This window comes from Mus musculus, chromosome 6, assembly GCF_000001635.26.
Source record: "Mus musculus strain C57BL/6J chromosome 6, GRCm38.p6 C57BL/6J".
Taxonomy (NCBI): domain Eukaryota; kingdom Metazoa; phylum Chordata; class Mammalia; order Rodentia; family Muridae; genus Mus; species Mus musculus.
The window spans coordinates 107,364,759-107,379,430 of NC_000072.6; positions in this window are offsets into that span (position 1 = coordinate 107,364,759).

Consider the following 14,672-nt stretch of genomic DNA (forward strand, 5'->3'; position numbering starts at 1 on the left):
GTTTTCAAGTTATAAACTTTGTCCTGTCTGTTCCAGCAACATGCCCAACATTCTAAATTAATGCTCTCCTTTATAAGTCCATAAAATAAATTGCCCCTGGCTCTAGGGCTCACTATTAGGAGTAAGGATCTTCAACCTTCACACATGGTTCAGTAAATAATCAAAAAGGTAAGGAAAATGGGACCATCTGCTGTGTATTCGATGCTCTCTTGGCTAAATGTGTGAACATTCCAGTTGATGCTCTTAACATTGAGGGAGCAGATGATCGCGTACGCCCTCACTGTTCATTGTTAAGACAGGACCAACAGCCCTGACTTCATGTGGGAGCTGACATTCTGTCTAGGCCTGCAGAATTTGAGACTGCATTTTCGCAAGATGACCAGATGTCTACATGCACCTTAAAATCAAAGAAGCAGATGCTAGAGGTTACACTACATCCTTGCTATAACTTAAACCCCAAAGATATCAGAACAATGTGATTACTAGCTTCATGACATATGGCCGGGTAGACACAGGGTAAGGAAGGGACAGAGTCTCTGGGGACCTATAGAATGTGATAGTCTAAAAAGCATAGGCTTTTTCATTTATTATTTTTAAGTCTCTCTCTCTCTCTCTCTCTCTCTCTCTCTCTCTCTCTCCCTCGCTCGCTCTCTCCTGCCTATTATTGACCATCTTAGTTGGAGGTGAGCCTCAATGACAGATAAGTAATGTCTTTCAAATAGAACTATTGTTCTCTCCTCTAAATGACTTTTTTTTAAATAAAAGAAGTTATTTATCATTTTAGGCTGGGGAATTTCAACCTCAACACAATTGAGATTTTGACTCAAACAATTTATTACTAGGGATGTCCTAAACTTTACATGCTACTTAGAAGGTTTCAAGGCCTCTGCCCCATAGAAGCAAATAGTACCCTAGCACAAAATAACAACAACAAGATGATGGTGATGGTGGTGATGGTGATGATGTCATCTTCTCCAGGTATTCCTCCTCCTGGACTTCACATTTAATGATACTGTATTAGGTCAAAGGAAAGATGGCTCGTGGAAATCTTCAGGAGGAACATGATTATTTCATGTATGTGAGTACACTATCACTGTCTTCAGACACACCAGAAGAGAGCATCAGATCCCATTACAGATGGTTGTGAGCCACCACGTGGTTGCTGAGAACTGAACTCAGGACTTCTGGAAGAGCAGTTGGTGCTCTTAACCTCTGAGCCACCTCTCCAGCCCTTAATTGGCATGCTTTCCCCCAGACAGACGCCATCATCATATTTACACTTCAGCCTAAATGGGGTATTTCATTCATGCTTCTCCATCTAACAACCACTAACTGGATGGTGTTGGTTGTTGTTGTTGTTGTTGTTGTTGTTGTTGTTGATGTTGTTTTGAGTCACGTAACCACTGTATACCTAGTAACTTCAACTCTTAAGAACAGAAATGTGGGTCTTTTAGATTTTATCACTTGTTGGGTTCCTGCATTTCTAGAGTCTGGGATATTCACTAGGTTCATACTCGTGTTAAGTAACATAAGATGATCTGAATCTCGGCTAAAATTATTTAGCAGTGGTCTTGCAGAAGCAGTTCTGTGTGTATATACACATATGTGTATGAGAGACTAGTAACATATGTATGTATATATTTAAAATATATATTTAAAGCTATAGTAACAACACAGTCATAAACATCACAGTTTATTTCACAAAATGAGTTTTACATGCTAAAAAAAAATCCTCTAAAGGAAATAAATGTCTGAGAATATTGTAGAAATAAAAGCAAGACAAATTTGTAGGTGAAAAGGAAAAGAATGTGAAATAATAACTTACCCTACCAGATACTGAGATATTTCATACATTTACCTATTATATAATTAATATATTATGAGGTACAAGGATAATGAAAGAAACAGATGGAACAAAATTTCATACAACAGACTCACATTGCAGATTTAGTAGAAGTAATAATGTCCAGGAAATGTATGAAATAATATTTGACTATCATTAATACCACAGAAATGTCAATTAGGATGTAAAAGTATAAATATCAGATGGCAAATTCACAGTAAAAATATGGTAAGTTGTATAATATTAGGCAAATAAGGTTCACAGAGAAAAGAAATCTTAATGATTACTTGCTTTGTTAATTAAGCATTTTGATACATGCATAAAATAATACCTTTAATTAAAAGACAACTCCTCATTTGTCTTCCAAAAATAAAACATTAACACATAGTTTTTGTGGAAAACTTTGAAAATATGAATATATATGATGGGTTATACTGAAGTTACCTTAAATTCTATGCCCCCACACATAGCCATTATTAATGACTTCTTTTTAAACCAGAAATTCATTCACATTTATGACTGTATATGGTCTTAGTAAATTTTTTGGTTGGTATAACTGAATGTCTACAACTCTGGTATATTAGCAATGTATTTATCACAGTCCTGGAGGCTAGAAGGCCAATATCAAGATGTCATCAGATAATGAGGGCCTTCTTGATGGCAGAAGGCATCACATTATTGGAGGCATGTGTGAATTCAGGCCCTCTGTCCTCTTCTTGAGAAACTAAGCTTACCATGGGGCTCAACCTCATGAACTCATCCAACATTAATGACATCTTAAAGGTGTGTCTGTTCTCAAATATCATTAATATATGGATTAAACAAAAATATTTCTAAGATACGAACTTCTGAGAGAGATATTGAAGCCATAACATATCATATTATATTATAGGCTAAATTTTTCTCTATTTTATTAGTTACTTTTTGAAAATATAGTAATAGTTACTAAGTGTTTAGGTAAGTTTCCTCCAAAGATCATGGAGTAGATGCTTGGGTCTCAGCTTGGTGCAATTATGATAAAAACTTTACAAGATTAGAATTTATGTCTGATGGTTGGGGTTGCTGTGAGGTTTTCCTCAGGCTGGGCTGAGTGTTTCCAGGCTCTTGGCCTCTTACCTAAGTGATTGAACATAAAGGCTTACACAGACTTAGAAAATAAGTAAAATTCCTTCATTTGGAGCAAAGAGATACTACAGATTAAAGAGGGATACAGGTCAACATTGACATTAGGCTACATACATGAGGCTACATGATGGGCCCCTTGACTTTTGTTTTATGGATTTCAAGAGAAGAAGGAGTTGAATACTGTCTTAGTCACTTTTCTCTTGCTGTAAAGAGACACCAAGGCCAAGGCAACTCTTACATAAAGAAAGCATTTAATTTAGGGATTACTTATTGTTTCAGAGGTATAATCCATGATCATCATGGCAGGAGTATGGTGGCATCCAAGCAGGTGCTGGAGCAGAAGCTCAAAACTACATTCTGCTCCATCGACTGAAAGAAAGAGAGATCTCAGGCCTACCATGGGATTTTGAAACCTCAGAGCAAAACACTAGTGACACACTTCCTCTAAGAAGTCCATAACTCCTAATCCTTCTAGTCTTTCCACAGAGTTCTACCACTTGGTGAGTAAGCATTCGAATATAGAACCTATGTTGTCATTCTTATTCAGACTACTACAGTTACTAAGGCTACAGTATGGGTGGTTCTCTATTCTGATTGCATTATGTAGTCATTTGTCTACTGTGTGTACCCTTTTCCGTATTGCATCTGACTTTGATCATACACATGCTCAACTGTGGATGGACAGAATATATTAAACAGAAAATTCTATCACAGAAGTTAATGAAGGACACAGTTTTGCCTTACTGCACATGCACACCCCCCACAAGCCAGTTCAGGTCAGATAGCTTTTCTATCTTTTTATACCTGGATATGATGGGAATACACTTAAATAAAAACTATCTTTTATTGTTACCAGGAGTGGGGGAAATTATACTATTTTTCAGAGGTGAGAGTACATGTAGGCCAAAGAAGGTAGAGATTCAAGGGCTCTGAAGTTGCTAGGTACATTTTTTGAAAAGGGGTGTGTGTTTAAGCAGGTATGGGTGAAGGAGCAGGGCTATCTAGTACATTATTACAGGGTGTTTATGCATAGCCCCAAAGCAAATGAGAGTCTCAGTGTACTAAACTATCTGTAGAGCTTATCTGCCTCAGTCTGATAGGATGTATTTTGGTACTCAGTAAATGCCTTCACAAGGTATTGTGGGACCCTGGACCCTTTCTATGTTCTCTGGCCATGAGGTAGACAGTGTTATTTAGTGAGGACTCTTGCCATGTGTGAAGCTAAAAGCTAATTATCTCATGTGTTTGTTAAAAATAAAGTTTATGTATAGTATATAATATGTAATGTATAATAAATATACACTACATAATACATAATACATAGTAAATATATAATATACAGAATAATAGTATTATTAGCATATGATTAAACATTAGAAAATGTCAAATACTTGCTTTAAAATGGAATAAGAATAGAATAAATAATACTATAAGTATGCCTAGGAATTGTCATCACCAATTTTATTCAGCTATAAATGTTTCAAATTGTAGCAATGACTGGTGTGACAAGATTTGCTCATGATGTAATAGTGAAACAAATGTTATTGGGATAACCAATAGCTTTCTGATTAAGTTTAAGGCCTATTCCATAGTAAGAAATGCATACCTGGTACTTAAATCTATCCAAGAAGCAGTTGTTGGGGAGCTTGCAAACTCCAGGGGTTAATTAACCTACTAGTACTTTGCTAAATAAACATAAGATCAATGTTCCCTTTAAATTCATAGTTTTCAACTTATGATTTAGTGTGGCTCAGAGACCTCATCAGAAATTGACAAGTAGTCGAAATTCAAAGAATAGGTAACTGACTGTGGAGTGCTTGCCACAAATGAACCATTTAGACAAAACCTATTCCCCAAGGCTCGGGAACCATGAAGGGAGAGGTGGCAGCATGTTTGTAAAAGAAAGAAGTGGAGGAGAACAAACAGAGTCTTCCAGACATGATAGGACCACTGCACTCGTGAACTTAGCCACGATGGTTGCTACATTTTTAAAAGACATTCCTTTCCACTGACGATTGTTAATGATTGCATCTAAATTTTATTGTTAGTAAATTCACACTCATTGATTATGTTAACACATGAAACCTTCAGGTATTCAATAAACAATTGCTTGTTGTGTTAGTTCTTCTACATATGCAGAAATTTAAAACAATTCTTTCAGAAGAGAAGTGGTAAGGTTGAAAATTACAACTCATCAACAAGTTGGAACGGAAGAAGGGATCACACTATAGTTAGAATAAAAACATCAGGTTTAAGGGTTTTGCTGCATTCGCTCACTATTTAGAGGACGTGGGGTAAATTCACTTAATTCTATTACTCCAATTTCTCATTTTATAGTGGAAATAACTAGTGAATAACTAAACAGAATAAGCATGATAGCAATAAGCCCATCTTCAAACTCCTAAGTTTATACACAAATGTTCAACGATGCCTAGTAGAATGGTTGACAATCACCATTCTCATTGGTAAGTAGTGATGAGCAAGTGTCCTGAGCTTTGGTGGATATAGCAAATATAGAACGTAAGCTCCAGAGAAGTGCAGGCATTTTTATAAGTCCAAACAGCATGATGGCTTTCCCACTTAGAAGATAGAAAATGTCAATCTACTCCCTATCTTTCTGCTACAAAAAGAAAATAGAATAACCTGCAATTTCAGCATGGGGTTACGAGAGTGGAGATTGGGAGCCAGGCTCCATGCCCCAAAGTACAAAGAAGTATAGATATGGTAGTGTCCTCATTACTCACCAGTGGGGAGTCTGAAACACACGAGGGGAGAGGCAGTGCCGTTCAGAATTGCCCTGTCCTGCAGGCACGCCTGCCTACAAACCCAGACCCCCTCTGTCTTTCATGGGTCCTGGGAAAGCCAGCCATGTCAGAAGGGCCACGGAAGCATATGGAGGAAGAACAGCATGCTGACAGCTGAAGCAATGTTTTATAATAACACATAAAAAGTAGCAGCTCTGCTAGTTAAAACAGGATTACTTTTAAACGTATGCATGGATACACACAGAGAGATGTGTCTTGAAAACTGGCAAAGAGAGGCTGTCTGAAGAGGCAGACAGAGTCAGGAGTTTGCAAGCTCTTCTCTGCAATGCTGACACACAGTAAGGCTGAGGGAGGGAGGATGCCAAGACTCACCGCCTCACCTGACTTTGGTCCTAACCACTAGGTGAAAATCTGAACACACATCAGTTTTTCCAAAGGGTAAGCAAACACACCATGATTCTCTAATCAAAGGGTCCTGGTAAACTGTTTTAAAGGATATGCTAGGATTTTATATTATCAATTTTTTTAGTTTATTTCTGGAGCCTGGATCTCAGAGACAAACTATGTGAGGATATCTGAATCTGCTTTTAGAGTTTAGCCCCTCCACCCAAACAGCTAGATGATCACAAGAAGGACAAGTAGGTAGAAAAAGAATGTGCACTGAACTCCCTACTAGAGAGGAAAACAAATCAAGAGAAAGGAATGCCACTGTTCTCCTAAGAACTGATGGTACTTTATTAACTGCTTTATATCTTATTGAACCATGTGGGTAACTCCACATAGATAGTTGTAAAATCCAGGAGATTAGCATGACCTTAGCATGTAATCTATATCTAAAAGATACAACACTGAATCTGAGGGTACTTATAAACTGATCAAATTATCAATAAGCAGGTTCACAAAGCAAAACACTTACTCATTCACCAAGGAATAAATGATTGATATGCACAAGATTTCCCTGATTAGAAAGAGATCTTATTAACATAACCCCAAAGACCTGCTTACACAGTAATCTACCTTTAGAGCTTCCTAATTGGCACAGCTCTGGTTGGCATTTATTAATGCTGTTTGGAGTAAGGGTTCTCAGATGCAGAAGGTAATGCTTGGATAAGATCATCCTCACTTAGTCACATTCAGATAGTAATGTACTTGACTTGACATCTAGATGCTGGAGGACACTGGAGTCTGTATAGACAGTAAGTTTAGAGTGGGAAATTCAAAGAAAGTTCTCATTTTTATGTTGTTGTTGTCATATGTGCCTGGGTGTTTTCTCTGCATGTATGCCTGTGAACCAAATGCTTATATTGTACCTGTGGAGGCCAGAAGACACTGTCAGATTTCCTAAAACTGGAGCTATAGACAGTTGTGAGCCACCATACTGGTCCTAGGAATTTAATCTAGATCTTCTGGAAGAGTAGGCAGCACTCTTAACCATTGATCGCTGTACGTAATCTCTCCAGCCCTTATGATTTTTTTTTAAAGAAAAAGTTTTCCCTTTATAGATGAGAATACTGAGGTCAAGAGAGAATAGAATCCCTAATGCTCTACAGAGCAGAACAAAACCCAGAATGTTCTAGCACAAGTAAGACAAGTTTCCACAGCACTAAGCCCTTTGCTTACCTTACTGATAAAATGCTCTCGCCTGTCAAAAAATCCTGAGGCCGCATTTGGCCACATTTGATTGGATCCTATAAGGTTCAGACTGCTAATATAAAGCTACATTTCTTGTTGCATATGGCACAAGTCAGCTTCTAGAAACCAGGCTGTATATCATCATTACACGTGCTTTATTCAGTACATACTTGACATCATACAGACTTGATTATCATTTCTTTTTCTGTTATGCTATATAATATTCTAGACAATTTTTTTGTGAGCATAGTGCTTGATGTTTGGCCATGTTGAAAATAGTAGATCATATTATTTATTATTACTACTTGTAGGTAACATTGGATAGTTTTAAAGAAAAATAATTATTTGCTTAGATTCCTCAATGAAAATCTCAGAAAAGATGGCTTTTCAGTATGGTTGATACAATTACTAATCTCCACAGTTCCCAGGATATATATAAAAGGAAGCTAGAGAAGAAGTGGAGTAGTATCTTGAGCAGTGCATGCTGAAGGGTTCAAATGATGGCTGTGATTAGTCTATTCTTGGAAGCAGAAAAAGCTAAGATGGAGGAAAGGGGACCTTACAGGAAACCAAAGAGTCACCTTGAACTCTTATCCATGGAAATCCTGATGCACAAGCATTTCATTTTCTAATCACACCTTCAAGAACCTCTCTCTCTCTTTCTGTCTTCCTCCCTCTCTCACTTCCTCCATCTTTCTTTCCCTCCTTCCTCCCTCCCTTAGTCTGTCTTTGACTCTGTCTCTCTGCCTCTGTGTCTCTATGTGCCTCTTTGTCTCTGTCTCTATCTCTGTGTCTTTCTGTCTCTATGTCTCTGTCTCTCTCTCTGTCTTTCTCTCTGCTATGACTAGAAATATATTTAGTGGAAATAATTATGTTTATTCATACAGCTCATAAGCGCTTCCTACTTTATTTACTGAAATTCTGGCATCTTTTAGAAGGCAGCCCAAGGAAATCCCACTTTGAATGCTAACCCTATGATTCACTTGCTGTGTGACTAAGGGCAAGTCACACAGTTCATAATTTTCCTGACTCTCATTTCTTGAGCTGTAAAATGTGTTAAGCATCTGCTCTATTGTTAGCAATATAAAACTCCTGTGCACAATGCAGATGAACTCAGCAACATCAACTGGACAATAACAGGCAATGTTTTAAATTATTAGCAATTTTTTTTCTTTCCACTGAATTCACTTTAGCACTTCAGAATGGGCCTTTCATGCAATGGAGAGAAACCTGAGTTAACTGGTGTGGCAATTTTTAAATCATTCCAGTGATAGCCTAAAATAATATCTGGTTATCCTGTAGTTAGTGGCTCAGCACACTACCTTTATAAACTGTCCTTTATATAGTTCTGAAAACAAGAATATATTTATATGAATATGTATATTTAAACACTGCTGTAACATAGCACTGAAAATGGGCACATAAAACTACAGAAATGGCCGGGCGTGGTGGTACACACCTTTAATCCCAGAACTCGGGAGGCAGAGGCAGGCGGATTTCTGAGTTCGAGGCCAGCCTGTTCTACAAAGTGAGCTCCAGGACAGCCAGGGCTATACAGAGAAACCCTGTCTTGAAAAAAACAAACAAACAAAAAAACTCCAAAAAACCAAAAACAACTACAGAAATGTATTATTGCACAGTACTTGGACCTACAAGTTTGAAATCAACATATCAAAAGAGCCTTGCTCTTGCTCTCAGAGAACTCTAGGGAATAAATCTTTTCTCATGTCTTCTGGCTATGACTGTTCACTGGCTAGCCTTGACTTTCCTTGAATATTAGGTTTGAATGTGTCCCCTAGAGAGTCCAAGGGTTGGGAGTTTAATCTCCAAAATTATGAGGTGTAACCTTTGGGAGGTGGTGCGGAAAGGCTCTGCTGGTTGTGCAAGGCTTAAGGCTGGGGATTCCTTCTTTCGCTCTCTCACCCTTGAGCCCCTGCTCTCTCTTGACTGTCTGCCTTTGGTCTGGAATGATAATACACAAGCACTCTTACCAGATGCTCTTGAACTTCTTGGTCTTCAAAACTGTTCTTCTGTAGGTTTAGATTGACTGAGTCCCCTGTGGTCTGAAGCAGGCTCATAACTACAGCCACATTTGTTGTATTCATTCAGCAAATCATTCTTTTAAGTGTATGTATTCATTTTTATGAATTTCATACATTTATACAGAAGTATTTCAGTATTTCAGTATTTATTTATCCCTCATTCTTCCACTCTCCTACTTCTAAGGTATCCAACTCCTACCACATCATCTACTTCCATGCTCCTCCCCTTTCGGGACCCACTGAGTCCCACATATACTTGGGTAGGGGTATGCTACTGGACGTGGTCAACTGAAAATGCCAGATACCCTTAAAGAGAACTGTCTCTCTTTCCCCTAGTAGCCATCGACTGTTAATAGCTCTTCAGTTGGGGACTCAGGAACTGATTCCTCATCTATGCTGCAATGTTGATTGGCTTGTTTTTGTAGGTCCTCTGTTGATAAGCACACCTGCTATGAGTTCATAAGTACAACATGTTGGAGTGCTCTATATGAAGTCGTGTCTCTGTTCCTCCTCACCTACGTAAAACATTCTCTGATTGTTGTTAATAAAAAAAAAAAATCTGATGGCTGGTTAGTTGTGCAGAACGGGTAAGGTGGGACTTTCTCAGAGAGAGAAAGGAACTCAGGGAAGAAGAAAGAGAAAAGCCCTTTTTGCCAGGAGACATGAGAGGAGACAGGCATGGACTACAGGCCTGGAAGCTACTTGGCCGGACGGGGTTAACTCAGATGAGCTAGTTGCGAGTTTGACCAGTCAAAGTCTAAGCTCTGAAATATTAAAGGGTCTCTGTGTGGTTATTTGGGGAACTAGCTGGTTAAGGAATAACTGACACTGTATTGATTTCTAGAATTAATTAATGTATACAGAATACTTATAATTCACTTTATAGCAACAGTTCTATCATAAACAAAAGGCACAGCTTTCCCTAGACCCCCTTACCTCTAGCTTTTATGATATCTCTCCCCCCTCATTGTCAATATTCCCCGAGTCTCTGTATTAACCTTGTTCACTGCACAGTGATATCTCTGATGGGAACTGAGAGCTACACTAAAGCATTCAAACTGCAAACTACACTAAACCCTCCATTCTTCAGCAAACCAGTCGTTGAAGGTTACTATTGAGAGCCAAGTCTAATGCCAAGCAATTGGATATGAGGGTGAATCAAAGACATGAGTGCTTGCCCACAAGCAGGGCATTAAACCATAGATGTCTGCCTCTGACCAGGATGGAATGCAGGGGCAAAGTCCCTGGAGTCTTTTGAATTTCACACAGTGGCAATGGCTGGGTTGTGCTCACAGCAGGTGCTCAATAAATAACTGGTGAGCCACAGGCCAGATGTACACAGCCAGCTTTGTTGCCTGGGTAGCTACTGATTTATGGCTCCATATGGTCACCCTCTGTAACCTTCCCAGTGCCTTCCTAGGCTAAGGCCACTGTCTTCTTGCTTTTTGTATCTTTTGCTCTATTCTTGCAAACACATGTTCTTGTTTTCTTTATTTATCTTATGAACATCCCAACCTCAATGTAATGGAAAATGTGGGAGGAATTGGGCACATTTTCCCCCCTCTGTGTGTTAAGGCAATCATAGATTGACTAACCAGGATATTCCTATAGATGACATCCAAAGTTGAGACCATTCTTAGTCACAATAACCATTGTCAGGAATGAGCCAGATAGTTACATAGGATGTTAATGTAGGGGAAATTCTAATTAGAAGAAATGAAGGAATCTAAGACTGATCATCTGTCATTATGCTGTCATTCTTACCAATGAAACAAGAGGTGGTTTGTGCCAGGAGTCTGGCTATCGCTTTTGAAAAAGAACTGTTTATAATTAGAGTTGTGTTGAATATTTAAAAGTTGCAAAATTACCATGTCTCCAGGGGAAAATGTCTGTGAAACCATGCAAGGGCAAATCCAGAAAGATTTCTGATACATGAAGAGCTTCCAAGTTGGTATTAAACAAGGAAAATGGGCCATAGCAATTAAAAGAAACATGCATTTTTAGAAAGCTAGTCTGCTAATTAATTGTCATCTCACAAATGCTTCTAAGCCTATAGGATGATGATGAATGCCAGTGAGTGATTATTCAGTAAATTGGAATTGGAGAATTCATTTCTTACTTGCAGGCTTTAGAGTATAGCTTAATATAAACTTTCTTCTATATCCAGTGACCATTTGTGTACAATATTAGCTTAGGGTCTCAATTGCAGTAATGAAACCCCATGACCAAAAGCAACTTGGGGAGGGAAAGGTTTATTTCATCTTATGGACTGTAGTCCATAATCCAGAGAAGTCAGAGCAGGAGTCTGGAGACAAGAACTGACCTATGTGCCAGTATTCCTGAAGGATTAGTACTAACTGCCCTCCTATTTATGGTTTGCTCAGCCTGTTTGCTAATAGAACCCAGGGCCACCACCCAGGGATTTGAATTGGGTCCTCCCACATCAATTATCAATCAAGAAAATGCACCTAAGGTTTGCCTAAAAGCTACTCTGTTGGGGTATGATTGTCTCAAATGATATTCTCTTCCAAAATGATGCTAGCATATGTCAAGTTGACATAAAGCTACTCAGAACAATCTCTAGCTAAATATAAGATAGAAAATCTTTCTGAGTCTTCAAAACAGCTAATATGAAGCCCATGTACCTTTAAGTACTTGGAAAAACTCAAAACTTCAATAGGACACATACTTTTATCTTGTTTGCTCTTTGAGAATATATATCTAATGTAATCAATATAGGACAAGAGATCCTCTGCCCATCATTACAGTATTAAATACCAATGCAAGGCAGGCACAGACTCATTTATATTCCTATCTACTGCGTTCTCATTCAGATTATTTTAAAACATGTATGAGACAAAAAATGTTTGCTGATCAGTGTTTCAGTTTGTACCCTCTAAAATGTATAAACTCTGAAAACCTACAGCTCATGAAAGTAATCATTATCATACTGAAAATAATTGGCAATAATGTGTCTCAAGCCAGTATAGTACCTGATGCTTATAACCCTACCACTCAGCAGGTTGGACAAGAAAACTATCACAACTTCAAAGTCACTTTGGGCTATGTAACAAGACCCTATCTACCGGGCGTGGTGGTGCAAATCGGTAATTCCAGCACTTGGGAGGTAGAGGCAGGTGAATTTCTGAGTTCGAGGCCAGACTGGTCTACAGAGTGAGTTCCAGGACGGCCGGGGGCTACACAGAGAAACCCTGTCTCGAAAAACAGAACAGAACAGAACAGAACAGAACAGAACAGAACAGAACAGAACAGAACAGAACAGAAACGAAACGAAACGAAACAAAACAAAACAAAACAAAACAAAACAAAACAAAACAAAACAAAACAGATCCTATCTGAAACAACAATGATAATAATAGTGTGGCTTTTTCTTTCCTTCAGTAGACTTGAAATAGTAAATTAAACGGGATGAAGAGGTAGTGATGGAGTAACCAACGATATGAATAGTTTTAGTGAACTCATCTAACTTCCTCTAAGATTGAATTGCACCAAAAGTAAGATGGCTAAATCACAAAGCATATAAGATATGCGTAAGCTAAGCACAATACCAGTTATAGCTAAAAGAGTCAAACTAAAAATATGGTCAGTACTGTTAAAAGTAAATTAAATTTCTCAGGAGAGGTACACCAAAGAGTCACCAATAATGAACATGCTTCTAAATCAATAAGAATTCTCTTAAAAGCCATGTGACTTTTTGTTAGCCTCTGAGACTCCGATTAAACATATAGCTCCTCCTGGAAGGTTCTCTTTTGCTTCCCATAATACCATGCACTCATGCCAACACCTTCTTCTCTGTAGAGAACACCTCACTGTACCATGGCCACCAAAAGTTGCAACTCTTGCAGGCCCAGTTTTAAATCTATTTTGCTGTTTTCCCTTGTAGCCTCACTAGTTTTTAAACAAAGGTAATAATGTAATTGCTAGCAACTCCTACCTTGATACCTCTGACACTGATGCCATCTTTTGACTCTTCCTTTCACTTAATCTTCTCTCCCTCCTACTCTCAATCAACTAATCCTGACATCTTCTTCCAGTACACCTAAAGCATCAATCTCAGATCAAACCTTTCTTTAAGCTCCTATTATACACGCTATTGTTACACTTCTAGGAGGAAACCAGGTTAGGTTGCTAAGTGTCTTTGGTCATAATGTTTTCATCAATCGTTCAGCTCATAACCTTGCTTGATGTGTGTGTTTAAAGATCCCTTCTTTAATATATCTTATTGATTCATTAGCATTGAGATCATAGCCAGTAGCTCTATAACTCATTGCTGAGTGAAAGAGATTCAGCACATATATTTTCTCCATATGGCAACCCATTGCATTTCCACACTTAGAAACATGAAGCAACAGTTCAGGACTATACTTGAGGGTCATTTTAAACAGAAAAACTGCCAATAAAAAAAGCACAAAAATGCAGAAAATGTGGCATAAAACAAGCCATAAAAGTGGTACTTATCTGTTATCTGAGAGCTGATAAAAGAAGGCAGAGTACAGTCTTGTTCAATCTCAGCTGGAAATGTGCAGCCTGGGCAACTCCAACTCTTCATTGCTCTCTGCATGGCTGAGCTCAGACTTCAAAGTGCTGTGAATATTGATTTGAGGCTTGAGGTTTACAGATAAACTTTAGAGGGTAGATGAACCTCAAATACAGAATCTAAGAATAAAGAGAAATCATCTTGCCTTTAAAAGCATTATTCGTGGTAAATTGTAAGCTTCATAAAAAGAGTAGATTTGTCTCTTTTGTTCACTGTATCTCAGTACACCTGATGGATTGTAGGTATCTAATAGAATTTTCTAGTTAATGAACATTTATGGTTTTGTGGTTCCAGTGAAGATGTAAAATATCAGTTATTCACCACAACTTCTATATGAGATATGAAAAGACAACAGGGTCTCATCAAGAAGAGATAGAGTACACACAGACAAAAGTGAGAAGAGCCTGTGTTAAAATTAGGAAACTTGTGGACAAGATGATGGGAATTGAGGAAGAGCTGAGTCTAGGTGATAACTCAGAGCAGAAAGGCCAGGTATAGAGTTGACTTTCAGTGTAGTGGCAGATAAACCATGTGCATGTCCGAAAAGTATTCTTTAGTCTGAAATCATGCTTGGGACAGAGTAACTCCCACATAAGGGTTGAAGAATGAATAGGTAAATAACAAAGTGGATGAATACACATATGGCTAAGGAAGCAGACCACTGAGCTGACCAAATCTAATCATCAGGCTGCAATAAGAATAAATGA